The 23291-nt window shown below is 41.9% G+C and overlaps 1 pseudogene; it reads right to left on the bottom strand.

Moving 5' to 3' along the window:
- Positions 1–1380: 1380 nt before the first annotated feature.
- On the bottom strand, positions 1381–14803 carry LOC117357240 (annotated as a pseudogene).
- Positions 14804–23291: the final 8488 nt, after the last annotated feature.

Here is a 23291-nt window from a genome sequence, read left to right as displayed (position 1 = left end):
CCAATAGGAGGAATTTTTTTTTTACTCAGAGAATAGTTAAGCTCTGGAATGCATTGCCAGAGGATGTGGTAAGAGCAGATAGCGCAGCTGGTTTTAAGAAAGGTTTGGAGAAGTTCCTGGAGGAAAAGTCCATAGTCTGTTATTGAGAAAGACATGGAGGAAGCCACTGCTTGCATGGAATATTGCTACTCCTTGGATTTTGGCCAGGTACTAGTGACCTGGATTGACCACAGTGAGAACGGGCTACTGGGCTTGATGGACCATTAGTTTGACCCAGTAAGGCTATTCTTATGTTCTTGAGCACATGTTCCGTTTTTCCCAGACATCTGGTAACCCTATCCATTCCTGAACCTTTGAGTAGTCAACCCTTTCACGTGAGAATTCTTGTAGAGATCTTCATTTGCATTCTTTTGCTCTGCCTCCCATCCTCCTGGCTGTCTTCCAATTCCGTGATCTGGCAGTGTTGTTCCAGCACATGGAATAGCAAAAACTTCCTGTGCTCAGGAAAAATGGGGATGTACAGTTAGACCTCTGTCAAATCTAGGGAAGTGAGAAATTCCCTCCAGCGCCACTGATGCTAACACCGACCACAATGTCTCCATGCAGAAACATGGTATCTTGAGGGCCACATTCACTGCTTTGAGGTCTAGAATCAACCTCCAGTCTTCTGAGCCTCTCTTGGGCACTAGAAAGTATATAAAGTATCTTCCGAAGCCGAAGTCTTCCTCTGGTATGGGATCTAAGACTTTCAGATCCAGCAATCTTTACATGGTTGCTCTGACTTTGGTTGCCTTTTCCCTAGCCTCCTAGCCGGAGAGCATAGAAAAGGGTCCAGAGGGGGGGAGGGGGTCAAAAGAAGCTTGTACCCACTCCCATATAATGTCCAGCACCCAGCAATCTATGGTCATCTTAGCCCATGCTCCCTATGCGTGAAAGGTCAGCTGACTGCTTCGCGTCATAACTGGGAGATATTGCAGAGCAGGATCCTGAAGATTGGGGGCACTTTGCCCCTTTGAATCCTTGTCTTGAACTTTGAATTGATCTTTGGCCTGAAAGCTCTGTCGAGAACTGGCTATGTCATCTGGAGGCCTGAAAATCACCACAACCAGACCCCCCCCTAGGGCTCAAGGTCAATATCTTCATGGAGGAGGAATCCCCCACTCACTGTCTGACCCTTAGCATCTTGAAAATTGCTTATAGGGAGAATCTCTGCCTCAGCAAGCATGGGATCTGAACTGCTTTTGTATTCAGACTGCCTCTCAGGCTCACTGAACCAGCCGGAGACCTCAACCCCCACCAGATCACACATACGCAAACGGAAAAAGAGAAGCAGTTGGACCTAATCCTGGAAAAACTGCCATGCAGCCACTCAGCCTGCACTCAAGCCCACTCTCCCTCAGAGTCTGCGTTCTCCCGCAGCCAGCGATGTCCCACAAGAGGCATCCTCTGCAGCACCAAAAAAGCCTCACAAACGCTAAACAAAAAAGAACAAATGTAAATATAAAGAAATATGAGCAGAAAAGACAAGCTCCTACCATCTCGCTTGTAGGAAGACAACTGAGGAACTGAAGGACAGCCCAGGAGGATGGAAGGCGGAACAAAAGAATGCAAATGAAGTTCCCTACATGAATTCTCACACAAAGGGTTCAGGAATGGAGTATCTGTCATGCAAGAAATGAATAATACAGCTACAGGAAAAGCGCAAGAAAAAGGTTACTCCAATAAACAAAACCCTGGATTTCAGGATCAGAAACTGTTTCCTATATTCCTGAGTGACTCCTGAAACGCCTGGAAAATTTTGAATTGGCTGTTGCAAACAAATCTCTGGCGTTTAAAGTATTTCTTCAAATAAGCAATTTTTCTTTCTCTTTTGAAAACACTACTAGTAAAATTGCACAAGAGGAAATAAAAATCTTGAGTGTCTTCTAAAAAGGCAGTGAACTCACCTGCTTCTAAGGTGGGTCCAGTATCTCCCACCCCTCCAGCTGACAGCGCTGCTGCAGTAGGCAAGTACATTATTTTATGCAGTACAACTAAATCAGTTGTTTCTAAATTATTATTGTTATTACAAAGCTTTACTGTCACCCAAGCCCTTACAGATGCCACAGGCCTGTGTTTTTTTTAGTATGTTCTAGGAAAAGTACTGTTGCGGGGGAGTTGGCGGTGCAGCTTCATCTTGCTTCTTTGAGCTTCAGCCTCATCTGGAATTGGCCTCCATCTTGTCTATATCACTTTATCCAAGTTCTTATTGGTGTGAATGTTTTCTGTTTTCATGAAGACAACCTCTTGCTCAAATGCACCTCGGTTTTTACTTATTTGGTTTTATATCCCATCCTCTCAGGAGAGCTCAGAACGGATACAACTTTACATACATATTAAAGAGTATTTACACAAGGTGATGACAATCATGGCATGGTAGGACATTGTCTGACTGAGATGGCAAAACAGTTTAACAAAGCATGGTAAAACATAATATGACAAACAACGTATGATGAGACATATACAAATATGATATGGTGCGACGTGACGAGCATTGTGTACGACAAAACATAGCAAGGCAAACATTTCATGACAGGGAGAAACAAAAAAATGTCCAGCAAGGAAGTTTCACAAAGCCGAAACCAGAACAGAAAACACAAAAATGTGGAACTGATGATCTTGATAAGAACTTTGATTTGAATTTGTTCAAAATACAAAAAAAAATCAATTTAGTAGACCATGCTCATTTGTGCAGAGTATTCTGTTGCATTTTTAGCAAAGTTCTCAGTTTGTGGCTCATAGCAGTACCGGACCCCAGAAGCAGGTTGTTTTACAACCGAAACATGGCCCATGTCGGGTATATGCCAAAATTCATATACTGTGTTTTTTGTAGTATTGAACAATTCATTTTGTCAATTTCAGCACCTTATTCAAATTAGTCCATATTATTGTTTACTTTATTGGCTGCCTTTGGAGGCAAAAGTTTTATTCAAATTTTCCTGTATCTGCTTTAAGCTGATATCGGGATTGTTTCCAGTTTACCTTTTTCCTCATTTTGTGTTGCATAGACCATCAAGAGAAACTAGAAACTTCTGCTTATTTACTTATCCAAAAATTAATGGGTGTAAATACAAGACCGTAGATAGGACCCTAGCATTTCGAGCTGGTAGGCAACAGTCTTGGTTAGGTAAATGTATTCAGCAAGCTATGTTATCCTATTGCAGTTTTCGGAAATTAATTAAGACCACTTTGTTTGATAAGTTTATTACTTAATGAAAGTTTTATTATTGAAATTCTATTTTACAAATATTTTTATTTTTTACTGTATTATTGTATTTCGCTGATTATCCAGCTCTTTTTAGTGTAAACTAGAGAATGGCACGGTGGCGGTTTACCCGCGGCCACCGCGTTTAGCCGCGGGTAACCCGCCGAAACGGGGAACGAAAACTAGCAGTCACTGTGGCGACGGGGACAAGGCCATTCACCGCCCAGTGAGGCATGAAGGAAGAGGAAGATAGGAGAAATCTGGACACAGGAAGGTAACAGAAAGATGGGAAATTATGTGCATGGGGCATAGGGACAGAGACATAAAGGGGACATGCCATGGGGATGGTATATGGACACAGGGGGGAGGCAATGACAGATAAATAGGGGAGATATTAGAAATGGAGAAAATAGGAGCACAGAAGCGAAATGGTTTGTGGGGATGGGACAGGGACCGAGCTCGCAGGCTCCAGTGGCTTGCACAAATTACATTGTAACGTGCCATGAAAATAAGAGGGAGGAAGGTAGATAGATAGGCCACGCGAGAGGAGCTGAAGGGTAGAAGAAAGGAACAGATGGTAAAGGAGGGAGGGAAGGAATAGGACAGACATTGAAGGAGGGTGGAGAGGAACAGACCCCGAAGGGAAATGTGGAAGACAGAGTGGGAAGAAGACATGCCAGACTATGGGGGAGCGGAGGGAAGAAGATGGGTGCTAGACCAATTGGGGGGGGGGGGGTTAAGGGAGAGGCACAGTAACAGCAAATGGAAGACGCAGAGAGAAGACACACAGTGGATGGAAGGAATTGAATGAGAAGATGTGGAAAGCAGAAACCAGACAACAAAGGTAGAAAAAAAAATTATATTTATTTATTTTTTGCTTTAGGATAAAATAGTATATTAGTTGTGTTGATAAAAATTTATAAACAAAGCCCTGCCAGCTGAACATCTCTTTCTCTAGTTCAGCAGCAGGAACTTTGATTTATAAGAAAGGAATAAGCTAAATATTACAGTACTAAGGCTTATATGGATGCAGCGGGGACGGTGACGGGGCGGTGAATGGGATGGCAGTGGCGGTGACTGGGCGGTGAAAGGGATGGCGGTGACGGTGACGGGGCGGTGAAGGGAACGGCAGTGACGGGGCGGTGCAGAGGATGGTGGGCCGGGGACGGGGTGGTGACGGGGACAGATTTTTTCCCCGTGTCATTCTCTAGTGTAAACTTTTAGTTATGGCAGTATAAAAAAATAAAGTTATTATTATTAAACATTTTGTGACAAACATAGGGCTCCTTTTAATAAGCCGCGCTAGCAGGGTTAACGCGCGTGACTTTTCATCACGTGCTATCCCCCACGCTGGCCAAAAACTACCACCTGCTCAAGAGGAGGCGGTAGTGGCTAGCCCATAGTATTACAAGCATGACTAATATAGCATGGCAAACATAGCATAACAAGCATAATTTGATAAACATAGTATTATATATACAAACATAGCATGGTAGACATGGTATACATGTGGCTAACCTAGTATGACATGACAGTATGATAACCTAGCACGCTAGACATAGGATGGCAAATATTGTGTAGTGAGCATAGCAAGAGAATTTGTAGCACAGTGGACGTAATGTGGCAAATATAGCATGAAGATACAAAGTATAGTGTCGAAGAGTGAGAGAAAAGGTGACAGTATGACAAAACGTGGCAAAGCATTGTAGGATAAAAACATGGTGTAGCCACATCGGGTGCTAGATTTAAATAAATTACGCATATCCTATTTCTGTTGGTCTGCTTCCTGTTTTGCTGATTGACCTCTACTGGTCTACAGTATACCAGAGTCATGAAACTACCCATGTGGTTTTCCCGTTTAACCCTCTCCCCTCCAGTATAATCTAGTTATCTCAGCATCATTCTAAAGCAATTTGCAAATTATTATCATGGGCACCAACTTTTTAAAATTATTGGGAGTGCTAAACCCAGTTGAAATTACCCCTCAAGGAGTTTGCTCAATATGAGGGATTCTCAATCACCCACAGATCTGGTTTCTATGTTCTTTATGGTGATAAATAAGTAATTATAAAATCATTCTAAAAGGCATTTCCATGGTAAAAACCTTTGACATTTAGAAATAAAACTTATTAATACTGCTTGGAGTATAAGCACATCAACTTATGTGCATAAGTTGATCCAACCTGAGCAGAGGTATTCCCAGGAGCATAGCTGAAGAGGGGTTTGCACTTATGAATACTTGATAACATATGTACATACGTGTGCAAAATTAACCAAGAAGATAAACACCAAATTGAGGGAAGTCACAGTTTCCGCGGCACCATGAAAATTTTCCTTCCTTTCCTCCCTCCTACTGCAGAGTAGAGTTTTGGGATTTTTGGGTGGAACCACATTTTCCACCATAAATGTAGTGGTTAGAGTGGCTTATGGGCCTGGGTCCTCTTCTCTATGGTTCTCTAACCCACTCACCAAGCTATTTAAGACACCTCTGTGCAGCTCTACTTGGCGTGTGTGAGGGGTCAGTGAACACTGGGGGAGTGTGTGTGGGTTTTTACTTTGTCTCTGCAGTGGTTATCTGGTCACTTTGGATACCTTTTGGGCACTTATACTTGTTTTTACATCATCTAACTCACAACGTTTAAGTTTCATCCAGGATGTCTAGTAAAACATTTGATTATCCCTGCAGAATGACTAAGTCTAGGTCAGCCGCCATCCTGCCCACATCACTCCTCCAGATACGCCCATTGTAGCTCTGGGCCCACAGCAAGATTCAGAGGCCTAAAGAGTGCCACGACACATCCAGAAACTCGGTTTAATTATTGGCATTTGGACGACCTGTCTTTTAGGTCATCCAAGTGCCAACTTAGGCGGGTTTTTAGATGTTTTTAAGTTTTGATTATGAGCCCCGTAGTGATTACTGTATGAAAATTGTCCATTGAAGTCTCCTTAACAAGCAAAGTTTAAAAAAAAACTCTGAGGTATAACAGACTTAATGTGAGGTTTGAACGATAATGCTGAATCCAACAAAACACCCAGGTATTTGCATTCATGAAGAACGGGAACAACTATCTTATGCAAAAATATAGTGGGCAGAAACCACTCCAACTGCTCTTTTCGACCTATACATAATACTTCAGTTTTTCCAACATTCAACTTTAACTGGTTTTGATGTAACCATGTCTTGAACAATTTGAAAACAATTCTGAAGATGGAAAAGTGCATTAGACATAGATCCGCCCACTGGTATTATGAATTGTATATCATCGGCATATATTCTAAAATTCACATCCAACGCTCTTAATTCCTGGCAAAGAGGCAACAAATATATATTACATAATAGAGTTGATAGTGCTGAACCTTGCGGTGCACCTTTAATAAGGACAACCCAATCCGAAAAATCCTGAGCGATCTTCACCCGAAATGTTCTGTCAGATAAAAATGACTAAAACCAATCCAACACGATGCCTCCAATACCTAAAGCCTTCAACCTTGTAAGATCTTATGATTCACTGAATAAAAAGCAGCTGAAATGTCCAATAAGATCACTAAAGACAATTACCCGTGACAAGACCTCGTCTCAAAAAAATCCAACATGGATACCAGTAATAATTCTGTAGAATGTTTGAGCCGAAAACCAAATTGGAAACTGTCCAGAATATCGTATTTGTCCAGAATCTCCTGCAAAGGAACAAGTGCAACTTTTTCCAAAACCTTGGATAGAAAATTCAAAAAATGAAATAGGAGTAGTTTTCAAAGAGAATGTACACGCATACTTTCCTTTAGAAACGCGGTATAATTTATGCGCGTGTCTACCTCACAAACCATTTCAGGCCAATGACTGGAGCTACGGAGCAAACAAAAACTACGCTGAAAATTCAGTCTGTGATAGGACTGTGCGTAGGCTCCTATTCTGAGGCCTTTTCCTGAGTGAATTTTTTGAAAAAAAGTTGTGGTGGTTGCACCTTTCTTTAAAAGTGGTATTATCATATATTTCTGGTAGAATATTTCTTGAGCCACTTCGGGTGATAATTTTTGAGTTGTTACCTCACAAACCAGCCATCCTTTTTATAAAATTACCTTTTTAGCGTGCAGTTAATAACTGCATAAGAAAGGTACTCTGTCTGGATATATGGCAAACATCAACCTAATTTCACAAAGCAACTCCCTCTCTGGCGCTTGTTGCTGTAAGGAAATCCAATAGTAATTCACCTTTCTCAGAAGGTAAATAACATCTCTATTATAATAGTTTGTTATATACACAATCAACATTCCATTTATGAAATTTATTTTCTGTGCTATAACTTCAGGACTGTTCTAATAAATAACATAGAAAGTTTAAAGGCTCCTTTTACTAAGGTGCGCTAGCGTTCTTAGCGTGCGCTGCATTGCTGTGCACGCTAACCCTGCGCTACATGCCAAGAACTAATGCCAGCTCCATGCTGGCGTTAGCGTCTATCACGATTAGTAAAAGGAGCCCTAAGTGTCACTAGAACCATAGATGCTAGCATTTCAAAACGATTGGGTGACACAGTACAAATAAACAGTGAGTGAAGGAGCATGTTCAAGACTGGGTGCGTTCAGCAGCCACTGGATCCATATAGCTGGCTTCCAAGTTCCATGACTAGAATGGGTTTTTTTAAAAAGGTGCAATCTAGTCTGAAACACCCAAAGAAAGGAAAATATAAGAGAGGAGATTTCAGAAAAGCAGCAGCATGGAGTCAAGGAAAGAAGAAGAAAAGAGTGAGCAAAGAATGAATGAAGAAAAGAAATGCACTAAGGAGGGGCACAGGGGATGAGGGGAACTGAGGACGTTAAAGAGAGAGGCAGGGAATCCCTGGGTGTTTAGAGTCTGGTGAGAAGATGAAGCAAACCGAACTGAGAAAGAAATGGAGGAAAGAAAGAGGGAAGTGGGATCGATTAAACTATACCTTTTGGTGGGAGTCTCTGTGTCACGTCTTTAAAACGGAACGTATTATGGCTATGCAACAGGGACATTATAAGAAGTTTCTGGATATTTGGGAGCCACTGACAAAATTTTGTAAAGAGTGATTGTTGATTTTGCCCAGGGTGGGTGGGAGGGGGGGGGTTGGAAAATATTTTTAATTTGAGTGCAATTTTTGAATATGAAGATGGGGGGGGTGATATAGGTATTTGTCATAGATTACAATTTTAATTGAATTTAGGTGCTATTATAGTGTAATATGATTGTATAATATGTTGCACTTATTTTTAGCTTCAAAATGAATAAAGATATAAAAAAAAAAAGATGGAAAAAAATCTCGTGAGGAGAGAGAGAAAAGGGAGAAAGAAACGGAGAGGAGAGGAAGAAGAGCCAATATTGATAAAGAATGAATGATTGCTACTCACATGCTTGAAGCTTAGTACTGATCACCTCTTCCTCTCCTCAGGCAATGACGCGCTGCCTGCACTTACTGCAAGTGTCTTCTGGCAAATTCTGAGTATTGAAAACCCCAAAACCCCAGAGTCTATGAAACTGCAACGGTGTAGTCACTGCACCGTTCTGCACAGAAAGGAAGGGGTCAGAAAAACAGCAAGACAGAAAAAGATCTTTTCTTAAATATTAAGTCACTTCTTTAATGTTCATTGGGTGTTCTGCCAAGTACAACTTTTCATATTTCTCAGTTTTGCCAGAACTCAGAGTATTAACAGGAAGATTAAACAGCGCACAGAATTCAGTTATGTTCTTAGTTTACTTGGGGAAAGGAAGTTTTTCTTTTAAAGAAAACAATAACATTGAAAGTTAAATTTCTTCATAGATAAATCAATCACAGTTCAAACTGTTATGAATGCAAATAGTGAAATGTTAATGAATTAAAACCAAATAAAAAGGAAGCTAGGGTAGGGTTTTTTGTTGTTGTTTTTTTACTCTACTTGGGCCACTACCGCAATCTTTTGGGGCAGGCTGAATGTGCTATGACAGAACCTGTCTAAGTAAAAAGTTGGAGTTCTGGGCCCTGGGGATGAGCTGCATCTCAGAAGACTCGCAAAACTTACCGTGCATTTAACAATGGTGCCAGGCTTGTGTGGTAGGGCAGGAGGGAGTGGGCATCCCACCTGCCGGTCTTCGAAAAAAGGTATAAGGGGTTGGATGAGGAGGGGAACGGCCCACTAGAACAGTGTTTCTCAACTCAGTCCTGGAGTACCCACTTGCCAGTCAGGTTTTCAGGATATCCACAATGATTATGCATGAACTTGATTTGCATGCACTGCCTCCATTATATGTACATTTCTTTCATGAATATTCATTGTGGATATCCTGAAAACCTGACTGGCAAGGGGGTACTCCAGGACCGAGTTGAGAAAAGGAAACTCTACTTTACGGAAAGGGTGGTAGATGCCTGGAATGCGCTCCCAAGAGAGGTGGTGGAGAGGAAAACGGTGACGGAGTTCGAAGAAGCGTGGGATGAACACAGAGGATCTAGAATAAGAAAATAATAGTAAATATTGAAGGACTAAGGCCACTACTGGGTAGACTTGCACGGTATGTGTCTGTATATGGACTTTTGGTTGAGGATGGGCTGAGGAGGGCTTCAATGGCTGGGAGGATGTAGATTGGGTTCAGCAGTTGGAACCCAAGCACAGTACCAGATAGAGCTTTGGATTCTTGCCCAGAAATAGCTAAAAAGAAATAATAATAATAATAATATTGAATCAGGTTGGGCAGACTGGATGGACCATTCGGGTCTTTATCTGCCGTCATCTACTATGTTACTATGAGTACCAGGCTTGTGTGGTAGGGGGGGGGTCTGTCAGGGGAGAAGCTGGCCATCAGGGGTTCCCCTCTGACCCTGTGGCAGCAAGAAGTGGGCATCCCTTCTGCCAATTACAAAAAAAGTACCCTGATGTGTGTGTGTGTGTGTGTGGAGGAGGGTTCCAGCTTCACGGGGGTGGCGGGGTGATGGTTATAGGTGTAGTTCTTGTGTGTGTGTTATGCATGCACAACAATGGTGCCCTTTAAAAAAAAGCAGCCCCTGCTCTTCCTGCTTGCCAGTTCAGGCAGGGAGAGCAGGGGTTGCTTTTTTATTTTTTTTAAGTTGTTTATTGATTTTCCAAATTCTAATAGTGCAATACATAAAAATGTAACATATAATAATACAATAAAAGCACATTCAACTTACAAGTATTCATAACCAACCATTTCCTCCCACCCACCCATCCAATAATTATTCAATAAAACACAAAAACATAGATTTTCCCAATAACCTTACCCTATTTGAATTAATAATATCCACCCATCCTCCCACCCACCCCAAGTGTAAATACTCAAAGGTCAAAATTAGGATAGAAATAGCCCCCCCCCCCCTCCCGGACTTGTACGAAAATAAACAAAACTGGCTCACAATCAAAGACCTACTATAGTGAGGTAATATAAGATGTCAACGGGCGCCAAACCAATTTAAATACATTATCGTGCCCCAAACTATCGGCATTCATCCTTTCATATCTATAGCTGGAGCACAGATTTGTCCACCAGAAAGGGAAATTTAGGCGATCATAATTCTTCCAATTTCAGGTTATCATCTGGATGGCTATCCCGGTCATGATAAGGAAAGACGGAATTTATATCAATCCATAGGGGGCTTAAGATGTAACAAAGTTCCACATATGACTGCCTCATACGTCAGTGGAATAGATGAATCCCATATATTGTTAATCTTACCCCATATTGACCTCCAAAAGTTAAGTATCAGAGGAAAATAGAACAGATGGTCCAGTGTCCCAATGTCTCGATGACAGTGCCAGCATCTATTAGAACTGTCTAACCTGTGTAACCTAACTAGGGTCCAGAAAGATCTATGTACCAGAAAAAAACCATGTTTGTCTCATAGATGCTGATGCTGTACATCTCATCCTCCAAATCCAAATTCGTGGCCATCGAGATGCAGAAATATACTGCTTTATCTCAATGCTCCAAATGTCACAAAGACCAGTTTTTGTGTTTTTTATTCAATAAATCAGATATTAATTTATACCACCTGTTTTCCTAAAAAAATCCATCTGGAAGCATAGGACCTGCAAGCTATAATGATTTTTCAGATTCTGCCAATCAGGGAACCCCTTTCTGAATGGCCTGCTTCAACTGCAACCATCTATAATTCTGAGACTTTGAAATACTGAATGATTGTTATTTTCTTTTTTTGACAGGTAAACAGGCAGGAAGAGGAACTAGCGGTTTTTCATTTGAACACAGCTCCTCCTCCTCCTTTACCAGAGATTTTCCGCACACATAGCATGCATATCGCCTGTAAAACAAAAATCGCTCCCACCAGGGTATTTTTGAACCGTGGTGTCAGAGCTTAGAGAATTTTATTTTTTATTTATTTATTTATATTCGGCATATCCTACAATGCTAGGCGGATTACAAATTATTCAGGTAACTCAAGCATTTTCCCCGGTTTCTGGCCCTCAGTCTTTTCTATGTACACCAGGGGTTCAGATCTGTTCTTGGGACCCACCTAGCCATCAAGCTTTCTGGATGAGATACATGTGCAGGATATTACCTTCATTGTACGGAAAATTATCTACTGCATATTCATTGTGGCTATTTTGAAAACCTGGGCACTGGATTGAGAACCTCTTATAACCCAAAAGGCCAACCAAACATGAAGAAAGTAAATGTGAGATATGTTCTCCAACTTATATTGATTGCTTTTAGATAATTAAATTATAAACATAAGATGCACAAATGAACAGTAGCCAAGGTTGAAGCCTCCACATGAGATTGTGCTCTACTGGGACAGACCAGTAGTCCATTGAGCCCAGCGTCCGGTCTATGACAGTGAGCAAACCAGATCACAAGCACAGGGCAGATCCTTTGCTCATTCCCAGCAGTAAGTAGAAAATATATCAAAATCTATCAGGATAATAATTACGTATGGGTGGGGGCATCCTGAGCTGGAATCGTTCCCTGTGCAGTTCTCTCGCTAGCACGTCCGCCCCACCCCCTTGCATCGCAGACACCTCACTGGAGAAAATGAACAGGGAGCAATTTTTGTGGCCCCACTTCCCTTGCGCTCTGTGTGCAGGCAAACCTTTTGCACAGCCCTAGGGATGGCCCTGTTTCTGGGTCTGTCCTCTAGAAATGTGTCCAAGCCTTTTTAAGTGTATTTTGCAAGCAAAAAATAAATAAATAAATGATAGCAGTTATTTATGAGGCTGTCTGTCTGTGCATATATACAAGGGCCTAGATTCACTAAACACACCGATCTGGATCGTTGTTGGGCGATCCGTGGCCGGGTTTTGCCGAGTGACCGATTCACTACAGCTTCAACATGCAAATGATCTGATCGGACGCATGCCCACAAGCGAACCCACGGATCACTGTAGAGCGATCAAGACTAGAGAGTTGCACGGGGACAGAAATCAAACCCGTCCCCAACCATCCCCGATAGAATCAAACCCGTCCCCGCTAGAATCAAATCTGTCACTGCCCGTCCCTATAAACTTCAGAAGTAGTTATTTCATTTAATTATGCTACTGAATTAAAGGCTCTGATAGAGACCCATTTACAAATAAGCAAAGACACTTTATTAATTTGAAAATATTAATTAGGAAGAATACATACTTTGTAAATGGGTTTCTACCAGAGCCTCTAATCTATCTATATATATAAAATCGGAGGTATGTATGTGTGTATGTATGTGTGTGTATGTGTCGCGATCACGCAAAAACGGCTTGACCGATTTGAACGAAACTTGGTATGCAGATCCCTCACTACCTGGGATGATATGTTCTGGGGGTCTCGCGGCCCACCTGCACACGTGGGCGGAGCTACAAACAGAAAATCAGATTTCACCCATTCATGTCAATGGAAAAAATGTAAAACGCTGCCATTCTCACAGTAATTCAAAAACGGCTTGACCGATTTGAACGAAACTTGGTATGCAGATCCCTCACTACCTGGGGTGATATGTTCTGGGGGTCTCGCGGCCCACCTGCACACGTGGGCGGAGCTACAAACAGAAAATCAGATTTCACCCATTCATGTCAATGGAAAAAATGTAAAAAGCTGCCATTCTCACAGTAATTCAAAAACGGCTTGACCGATTTGACCGAAACTTGGTATGCTGATCCCTCACTACCTGGGGTGATATGTTCTGGGGGTCTCACGACCCACCTGCACACGTGGGCGGAGCTACAAACAGAAAATCAGATTTCACCCATTCATGTCAATGGAAATAATGTAAAAAGCTGCCATTCTCACTGTAATTCAAAAACGGCTTGACCGATTTGAACGAAACTTTGTATGCAGATCCCTCACTACCTGGGGTGATATGTTCTGGGGGGTCTCGAGGCCCACCTGCACACGTGGGCGGAGCTACAAACAGAAAATCAGATATCACCCATTCATGTCAATGGAAAAAATGTAAAAAGCTGCCATTCTCACAGTAATTCAAAAACGGCTTGACCGATTTGAACGAAACTTGGTATGCAGATCCCTCACTACCTGGGGTGATATGTTCTGGGGGTCTCTCGGCCCACAACTCTATGTTGCTTGCTCAAGGGTGGGTTTACCCAACAATTTATATGTTCTTGCTCCTGGAGGTGAAACTAAAAATGTTGTTTATAATCACGTTTTGCGTTAGTTGTATTGTATTCATTTTGTCAAATATTTCACATTATAATTTGAATATTGTACTTTTTATTAAGCTGTAAAAAAAAATTTCATTCACCACTATAAAGTATCTTTATTTGAATCCATTTACAGTGTTATTGCTATAATTAAATACCCGTGCAACGCCGGGGCATCAGCTAGTGTAAATATAAATATAAATATAAATACTCAGCTGATGAGGACCCCCAAGCTGTCAGCTGAGGACTTCCTTTGCAGTTGGCCGGGGGTCCCTTTTGCTAAGCTTGGCAGGCAGCAGTAGCGTCCCTGAGTCACAGATGCTGGCAACTCAGTGGCTCACGGATGCTGCCAGCGACTGCTGCGCTTGGTGGAGGGGAGTTCTGGCCGTCTCTAGAGGAGGTCCTCTACTGGCATTGCTTGTGGATCCCCACCAGCCACAGAAAGAGTCAGCAAGTTCTTCAACACTGTACAAATAAAACCAGAAATACATTTCCTTTTCTTTTGAACACAATACAAAGACATCTGCTATATACATTTCCCAAAGCTAACATATTTTAGTCAATAAATTCTGTTTTTTTACCTTTGTTGTCTGGAGACTTATTTTTCCATCAAGGTGGTCCATTTCTTTTTTTTTCCTCTTTCCCATCTTCTGTTGCTGTCCATTGGTTCCTCCTTCCATCGCTTTTTATCAAATATGCAATCAGATCTGCTCGTTCCTCTTTCTTTTTAAGATCCGCAGATATCATTTGAGTTCCAGGAATATACTCCATTAGTGTACGTTCTCCCCAGACAATACCTTTGCTCTTGTTTGCATCTGTGTAAGTGAATCCTGCAGCTTGTCCTGTTTTGCATCCAAACTGACCTCAAAGGTTTGGGCCTGTCTTGCGTTTTCCACCTTTTTCAACTGTGTGACACTGACTACATTTCTATGCAAATAATTTCTTTCCTTTTTCAACATCACCCATTTTGTTCCAATAAGATCACCATCAGTAGTTTCCTATGTTCTCACCCTTCTTCCTAGCTTTGCAAAGGTAAATTAGGAAAAGGGATCCCCTACGAGTGTCACCCAATCATCATATTTTAAAGGTTAACTTAACCGCTGCAGAATTAGCTATATATGGAAAGGGTTTCTTGGGGTACCTTTTAAAGGATGCTCTTAGGCAATCTCAAGATTTTCAGCCTTAACAAAACCTGTGAGAGGCAGCTAGTGCTAACGACCATGGGGGCAGGGGGAAGAGAGACGTTACAAAGACATGCTTTTAACTCGCCAAGCCAATACACAACTGCTATGTAGTGTACTTAAAGGACCAGCATCGAGCATAAATCTCCAGGCACAGCCAAAACAGAGAGAAATATTAATACATGAAGCCCAGAAGAAACACAGTGAGAGCAATTTTTTTTAAAAAAACCTGCACGGCTTCCTCCACCATAGTCCCTAGCCACCATTTATCGCGCGGCGGAATACGCACTAATCCGACCCAGATTTTTAAAGGGCCAGCTTTGGAGGCAACAGTAACTGTAACGCAATAGAGGGGAGGGAGAGGGAAGGAATGTCACTGGGCCGTCGATCCTAGGATAGAGCCCCTTCACTTACTGACTCTCAGCAGCACATCAATGAAAAAGTTGCAAACGGATTTCAGCACGTCTGCACGCATCTTTTTCTTCATCTCTTCAGGAGCCGGATGCGATAGTGAAGCTGACCACGGCGTTCTCTTTCTCAACTGTAAGTTCAGTCAGAAAAGGAAGCCGGATACAACGGCGGAGCGAACTATTCCAGCCGCATGCATGCTGCACGTGACTGACGCAAAGCCTTCCCTCCGACGTCAGCTCCGACGTCGGAGGAAGACTTCCAGGTCAGCTACTTGTGGCGTGCTGCAGGCAGGAAAAGAAGATGAGCCTCTCGGCTCGAGCTGCCTTCAACCCCCCAGGATCCCTGAGACCACGAGGGGCGTCCCCACAGGATCCCCGAACCCGAAGGGGGAACCCGTGGGATTCCTGTCGTCTCCATTCCCATGCAGCTCTCTAATCAAGACGCATGCGCAGATTATCCTTGGTGGTTGTAGATGCCATTTTCGCATGCGCTTGCTCTTCGCACAAGCGAGCGCAAAATAAAGGGGGAGGGGCGGCTGCAGTTTGCTGGCCCTACGGGTGGACATTTTAAAGGAATGATTTTTGTGCAGCCAGATTATAGAACAGGACACGCTTTAAACCCGTGGGTTAAAACCACGGGCTAGCACTGCGCTTTTGCAGAATATACTGTATACAAAGGGAGTTCGTATGCATATGTTTAAGTATTTTACAGTTTTGCAGTTTTATATTTTTTAGTTTGATGGTTGGGGTTGTAGCCTCGATACTGGGATTTCAGGGTGGCAGAGAGCAGGAGAGTCGTCAAGGGCAGTAAGCGATTGGTCCTCAGCAGCCGCTTCATTTCGAATTGGCAAACCCAATCGGTGTTTTTTCTTCTGCTTAGTGAATCGATGCCTTCCTACTTATGCATGCCATTTCCCCCTCAGCTGCATGGGCGGATAGGATCGGGTGGGAGATTGATCGGGCAGAAGGTCAGTGAATTGGGTCGGGGTTGGGAAACGATCACAAACTGGTCGGGACACGATCGGTGAGTTTAGTGAATCTAGGCCATAGTGTGTTTTTTTGTGCTTGTATAGCAAGAAGGCAGGAATTTCACACAAGCATGGGGGGGGGGGAGGGGGCATGACTAACCATGAAGTGTAAGGGCAGAACTCCAGACCACTGTTGGCTGAAGAAGAGGGTGACCCATGGTGAAAGGAGAGGGAATAGAAGGGGAGATGTGAGAAGAGGGAAGGAAGAGAAGGAATGAGGAATGGAAAGGGAAGGTGGGAAAAAAGGAGAAGATGTGGATTAACTCATTCTCCTTCAAGCCACGTCCACACAGTCCCTCAGACACTCATTCTCTCTCACACACACTCTCTCTCTCACCTCCAATTACACTCCATGCATGGGCTCCCTCCACACACCACATTTCGTTTCATTTAGGTACTCTTCCCTTGCTGTATACAGCCAATCTCCCCTGTGATCTCCACCATTCTGGCAAATGCTGAACTCTGCTCACTGATCATGTGGTCCATCAGAGCTAACCAACCATCTTTCTCTGCAAGATGATCAGTAAAACTCACTGTCATGCAATGCTTAGAATGCACATTTTTCAATTTCTTGAAATTCAATTACACTACCAGCCTTGATCGTATTCTTTGCCACCAGTAGCCATGTTACTTAGTCCACTTTAAAGATAAAAATAATAATAATAATAACTTTATTTTATATACCGCAGTACCACAAACAGTTCAGAGCGGTTTACAGTGTAAGAGACTGTACATTTACAGCGAAGATACAATGAGGACTGTACATATTCAGTAAAGGTGTTTATACAGCGAAGAACAATGTAGATTTACCATGCAGGAGACTGTACATATACAGCAGAGATATATATATAGTGGAGAGGCAGTGCGAGAGGCTTATAAAGAGCAAAGCAGTGTACAAAACCAATGCAGGGTGGTGAATGTCAAGAAAACAACCAGTATCAATTACAGGATGGAAGTATTTGATTATTTGGTGATGGGGGGGGGGTTTCGAGAAATTTGTCGTAGAGGAAAGATTTGAGAGATTTCCTGAAGGATGAGTAAGATGGGGCAGATGAGATGAGGGTGGTCAGGCAGTTTGTCCATCTGCCCGCTTGGTATGAGAGAGTTCTATTGAGGAATCTTTTGTAGGTGCATCCCTTTGGGGAAGGGTAGGTAAACAGATAGGCATTACGCGTGCGAGTAGTTCCAGGGAACACAAAGTGGTGAGACAGATATATCGGGGACAAGCCAGTTAAGGTTTTGAAGCAGAGGCAGGCGAATTTGAAGATGACTCTCGCTTCTATTGGCAACCAGTGCAGTTTTCTATATTAAGGGCTGATATGATAAAATTGCATTACATTGGTGTCTTCTATCCCGCCAATACCTTTCAGTCCTAGGCGGTTTACAACAAGAGTTGACCTGGGCATTTCCAGGGAGAATACATGGCTAATAGATGTAGTATGCGTCGGGATCTGTGGAGGGTCGATCAGGTTTAGTTAGATCATTTCACAAATTTCTTGAATAGAAAAGTTTTAAGTTCTTTCCTGAATGTTTTGTAGTTGGGCATCATAGTCGGCAGATTGGAGAGGTGGCGGTCTAGTATCATCTAATTTTTTCTTTATATAATTTTTTATTTGGCAACAAATTCCAAACCTTAATTGTGCATTGACTGAAAAAAATACTTTCTTCAGTTTCTTTTAAGTCTCAGGGCCAGATTCTCTAAGCTCCAACACTATGGTAAAATAAATACCGTGGTGGGAGTGATTTTTGTTTTACTGGCAATTCGTAGCAGAAAAGCATGCGAATTACTCATATGTGTGCAGAAAATGCCAGTAAAAGGGGAGGAAGAGAGGTGCTCAGAAGAAAAATCAGTAGCACAGCTCCTCCTCCTACCTATCAGAAAATAAAGCAACCCCTACTCTCCCTGCCAGAACTGGCAAGTAGGGAGAGCAAAGGTTGCTTTTTTTAATAAGCGCAGCTATTGTGTGTGCACAGCACACACACCTTAAAAATAAAAAAGACTACCCCCACAGCACCCCACCACACCAAGCCTGGTAGTCTAGTGGGCCATTTCCCCTCCCCCCCGTACCTTGTTTAGAAGACCAGCAGGAGGGATGCTCATTCACTCCTCCCGCCTCTTCAAACTGGTTGGGCCTTCCTCTTCCCGATGCATCCCAGAGGGGCCTAAGGACCTGATTGGTCCAGGCGTCTAAGACCTCTCCTACGGGAGGAGCCTTAGGCAACTGAGCCAATCAGAGACTTGGCTTCTTCCTCTCGTTGCTTCCCAGGGTGTGCAAGGGAAGGGCATAAGGCCCTGATTGGACCAGGCGACTAAGGTCCCTCCCATAGGATGGGTCTTAGGTGTCTGGGCCAATAAGGGCCTTAGGCAGTGGAAAGACCACCATTTTGAAGAGGCAGGCTTGCCAGTGAGAGGGAGTAGTTTGGGTTTTAAAAAATGATAATGGTAATTTAGAACATGGATAATGAAAATTAAGGATTGAACAGCTATTTTTTATTAATTCATGTGAGAGTTCTGATAGCACATGAAAATATTGGTTTAGATCATCAATGGGATTGTTGGAAAGCAAGGCGAGAATCTGGTGGTATAATAAATATGGGAACTTAGTAGATATATTAAAGAATAGTGATACAAATATGTATTTATTACAGGACATTGTAGCAACTCTTGAAAAAGCCAATATTGATGGCGAAACGGGTCCCGTCAGGCCATGGCTGTTTACAACCACTAAGATAAGTATGGACTGTTCTATCTCTGTTTGAGCATGAAACATGAGGCAAGTGTTTTAAAATTTGCATGAAATTGATTGCACAGCATTAAAAAAAAAGAAAATAATAAGAGTTTTTTTTAAAATCAATGATAGACATGTGAAACCATGTAAGTCTTGATTAAGGGCCATTCCTGGTTATCAAGCCGGTTTCTGAGATCCTTTTCCTCTTATATCAACACTTATTGTACTGTGAAAGGTGGGATTTTATAATTTTGATATGGATTACACCCTATTGATCCCCCTACCATCTTTTGTTGATCAAGGAGTGAGCATCCCTTTTGCTGGTCTTCTAAAAAAGGAACGATGGAGGGTTAGAGGGGGATAGTCCACTAAACCACCAGGCTTGTGTGGTAGGGGCTATTGGGGAAGGAAGCTTGCTACCGGTGGATACCAGGGGGGGTGTCAGAGGGTGGATGATCCACTAGACCACCAGGCTTGTGTGGTGAGGGGCTGCTGGTAGGGGGAAGCTTGCTGTGGAGGTGGCTTTTTAAAATTTTTTTTATAGGTGCAGCTCCTGTGTGTGTGCTGTATACATACAACAGCTGCGCCCATTTAAAAAAAAAAAATAATAAAGCCTGTGGCAGGAGGGATGCCAAATCCTTCCTGTTGCAGGCTTTTTTCCGCATGGGGTGGGGGGAGCATTGGCAGGGGGCAGCAATGATGGAGAGAGGGCACTAGACCACCAGGCTTTTTGGGGGGGCTACTTTTATGAGGAATTGGAACTGGTGATGGGTCTGAGAGCTGCTTTATTTTCCTGTCAGTGCCTGAGTCTATCAGCGCTTAGGCACCGACAGGAAAGTAAGGCTACGATAGTTCAAACCCTGCTGGTAAATATCATAAATGGAGGAAGCATTCCTTTTTGAGAATCACCCAGAGAGGTCATTTTAATATTAATGACCTCATTAAACTATGGTTTTAATATTAATGGCCTCATTGTACTACATTTGCATAGTACAATCGGAGGCTGCTAGAAAGCACGGAAAAGACCACGGTGAGCCATTTTAATAATCTTGCAGTAAAATCCATGCATTTAACGATGGTGTAGCGCCATCATTAAAAGCACAGCGACTTTAGGAGAATCTGCTTCTCAGTTTCATGGTGTGTCCTCAAGGTCTAGTGTTATTTGATTGTGTAAATAATTATAATTATTCATTCAGCTTCTGATCCACACTATACAATTTAGTAATCCTCTATGCTCTACCCTCTCATCCAAGCTGAAGGGCCCTAATCTATTTAGCTTTTCTTCATAAGGTTGCTGTCCATCCTTGACAATATGTTGGCCCTGAATGCAACAAAATCTTCTGTAATGATTTTCCCATGGAAAAATGATCTTAAATTTTCATCACAGATATTCCTAAATAACATCCCTCTCCAAATAGTAACTACAACAAAAATATCGGGAGTAACACTAGATCAGGAACTCTCTTTTCATAACCAAATTAGTTCAGTAGTTAAAAATTGTTTTTATAAGTTACGTCTCATCAGATCATTATCAAAAGTTTTAAAACCTGAAGCTCTGAACATTCTAATCCACTCATTAATCATTTCTAGGCTAGATTATTGCAACACTTTATACCATGGCATAACCAATAAAGAAATAAGAAGGCTACAGATAATACAAAATACAGCAATAAAAATTATTACAAATTCAAAAAAATATGACCACGTTACACCACTTTTACAAGCTGCACATTGGCTACCAATTACACATAGAATAACTTTTAAAATCATACTGTTAACTTTTAAAATTCAACAATCCCATGCTCCGATATTCCTGGATCGTTTTTTGATACCGTATTCTCCACTTAGGGCACTCAGATCAACACAACAACATTTATTAACTATTCCTTCTTTAAAAATAATAGGGACCAGGAGATCTATCATTTTCTCGGTCATAGCACCCCAGCTGTGGAACAATTTACCACTATATCTGCGTAATGAACCTTCCTTAGAAAAATTCAAGCGCTTCTTAAAAAGCTTTCTGTATAAGGACGCATTCAAAACATAGACAGCAAAACTCAGCAATTACTAAACCTTTAGACCTTTATTAATCTTACGAGTAGGTCACCATCAATCTGTCAAGCAGGTCGCCAAATTCTTCTTTTTTTTTATGTGTTCCCCCCATATATGTTGTTCCCTAAATGTTTCTTTTCTTTCTTTAAAGATTGTAGTTCATCCCTCTTGCCTTTTATACCAGTTTGTTTCAGAACGTATATAATTTGTATCCAATGTCTTGTCCTCCCCCTTTTTTTTTAAATTCAATCAGTTTTATTGAATTTTATAACAGAACAAAAGAAAATAGAATACCAAATCAGGAACAAGAAACATGGTCCAGTAATACTCGTACATACATAATATGCCTATACGTGCAAGAAAAACATATCATAATACAAATAAACAAAAGTTGTTGTGTACTCATAAGAGTAAGCTAAAGCATTCTATCAAGTAGCCTTCCGGCAGATATAACAAAAAGAACTAAGTAAATAAATACAAGGGAACATAATAAGATGCAAGTATAGGAGTACTACCATACTCTTTTGCAGTATGCCAAGACAGGAGCCCACTTTTTGGTAAGACAACAAAGAATTAGTGCGTTCTGCAGCAACATATTCATATTTAGAATAGAGACAAACGGTATTCCACCAGATATTATGATTAAGGAGAGAGAAGTCTTTCCATGAAGAAAGAATTGATTTAATTGCAAGCAGTAGTAAGATCTTCAGGAGTTTGGTCTCAAATTTATCTAATTCCTGCTTCTGAGCAACACAATCGAGTACGAGAGCCGATCAGTAATGGGCAAGACCTCACATATAGTGCCCCATATGGAAGTCCAAAATTGTTGCAAAAGTGGACAACGGAAGAGCATGTGATCCAGAGTACCTACTCCTTGAAGACAAGACCAGCATTTATTAGATCCTGAGGAATGTAATTTAGAAAGTTTAATTGGAGTCCAATAAGCCCTGTGGTAGAGAAAGAGCACTGTCTGCTGAATGGCGGACGACCTCAAGGCTTTGAATGAAGATAGCCAGTAGATCACCCAATCTGAGACATCAAGCTCTAATCCCGTGTCCTGCGTCCATAAGTCTCGTAATGTTGTTGAAAAAGAAAATTTATCATGATGGAGTAGTTTATACCAGTTTGAGGCTTGACCAGGAAGCGAAGTAAAAGCACTGGCCCACTTCAGGATAGTAGGGGTTTCCACAGAAAGTGTGAAATGCTGAAGGTGATGCTGTATACTATGGCGCAGCTGTAGCCATTGAAAATAATGAGCAGGTTTCAGCTCGAAATGAGTAGAGAGAGTGTTGTAGTCCATAAAGGAATTATCAATCATTAGATGATGTAAAGCCAGAATTCCAGCCTTACGCCAAGACTTCCACTCAATATATTGGCCTTGTATTTTTATCTGAGGATTACGCCAGACTGAAGAGTGCAGTGTCTCATTCCACTTTAATGGAGCTAGAGAGTCAATCGCAAGAAGTGCCTCTCTAGTAGAAGTTAAGACACGATTTAATCTGGTGGTTTCATCCATAACAGTGAAAGGCAAGTACTTCAAATGCATCTTGTCAAATAAATGGTGCTCTAACTTCAACCAAGTAGGGAGTAGAGAGGGAGTGATTTCCGAAAACTAGTGAGATCCTTGTCTACACAAGAAAGCTAAATGATATTCATAGAGACCAGGAAAATTAACTCCACCATTTTCTTTATTACATTTGAGTTTAGACAAGGCTATGTGTGGAGTTTTGTTATTCCAAAGATAATGAGCCACAGAGGCCTCAAACTTCTTGTATACTGAGGGTGGAAATAGAAATGGTATCATTGATAACACATATGTAATTTTAGGCATCAAAACCATCTTTATCGAGTCTAGTCTACCCCACCAGGACAGTTTGAGGGGGGACCATCTTCCAGTTGTGTCAGAGATAATTTGAGAGATATAATCCACATTGTACAACTGAATTTCATCAAATGATGTACCAAAGTAAATACCCAAATATTTCAGTTTTGAAGGGGTGTATTTAAGGTGAAGGCTGTTGACAATATCAGAACAAGGAGGGCCAGATATCGGC

The sequence above is a fragment of the Geotrypetes seraphini genome, chromosome 3, assembly GCF_902459505.1.
Source record: "Geotrypetes seraphini chromosome 3, aGeoSer1.1, whole genome shotgun sequence".
NCBI lineage: Eukaryota > Metazoa > Chordata > Amphibia > Gymnophiona > Dermophiidae > Geotrypetes > Geotrypetes seraphini.
Note: the sequence above shows the minus strand (reverse complement) of the source record. Positions and strands in the feature narration are given on the sequence as shown.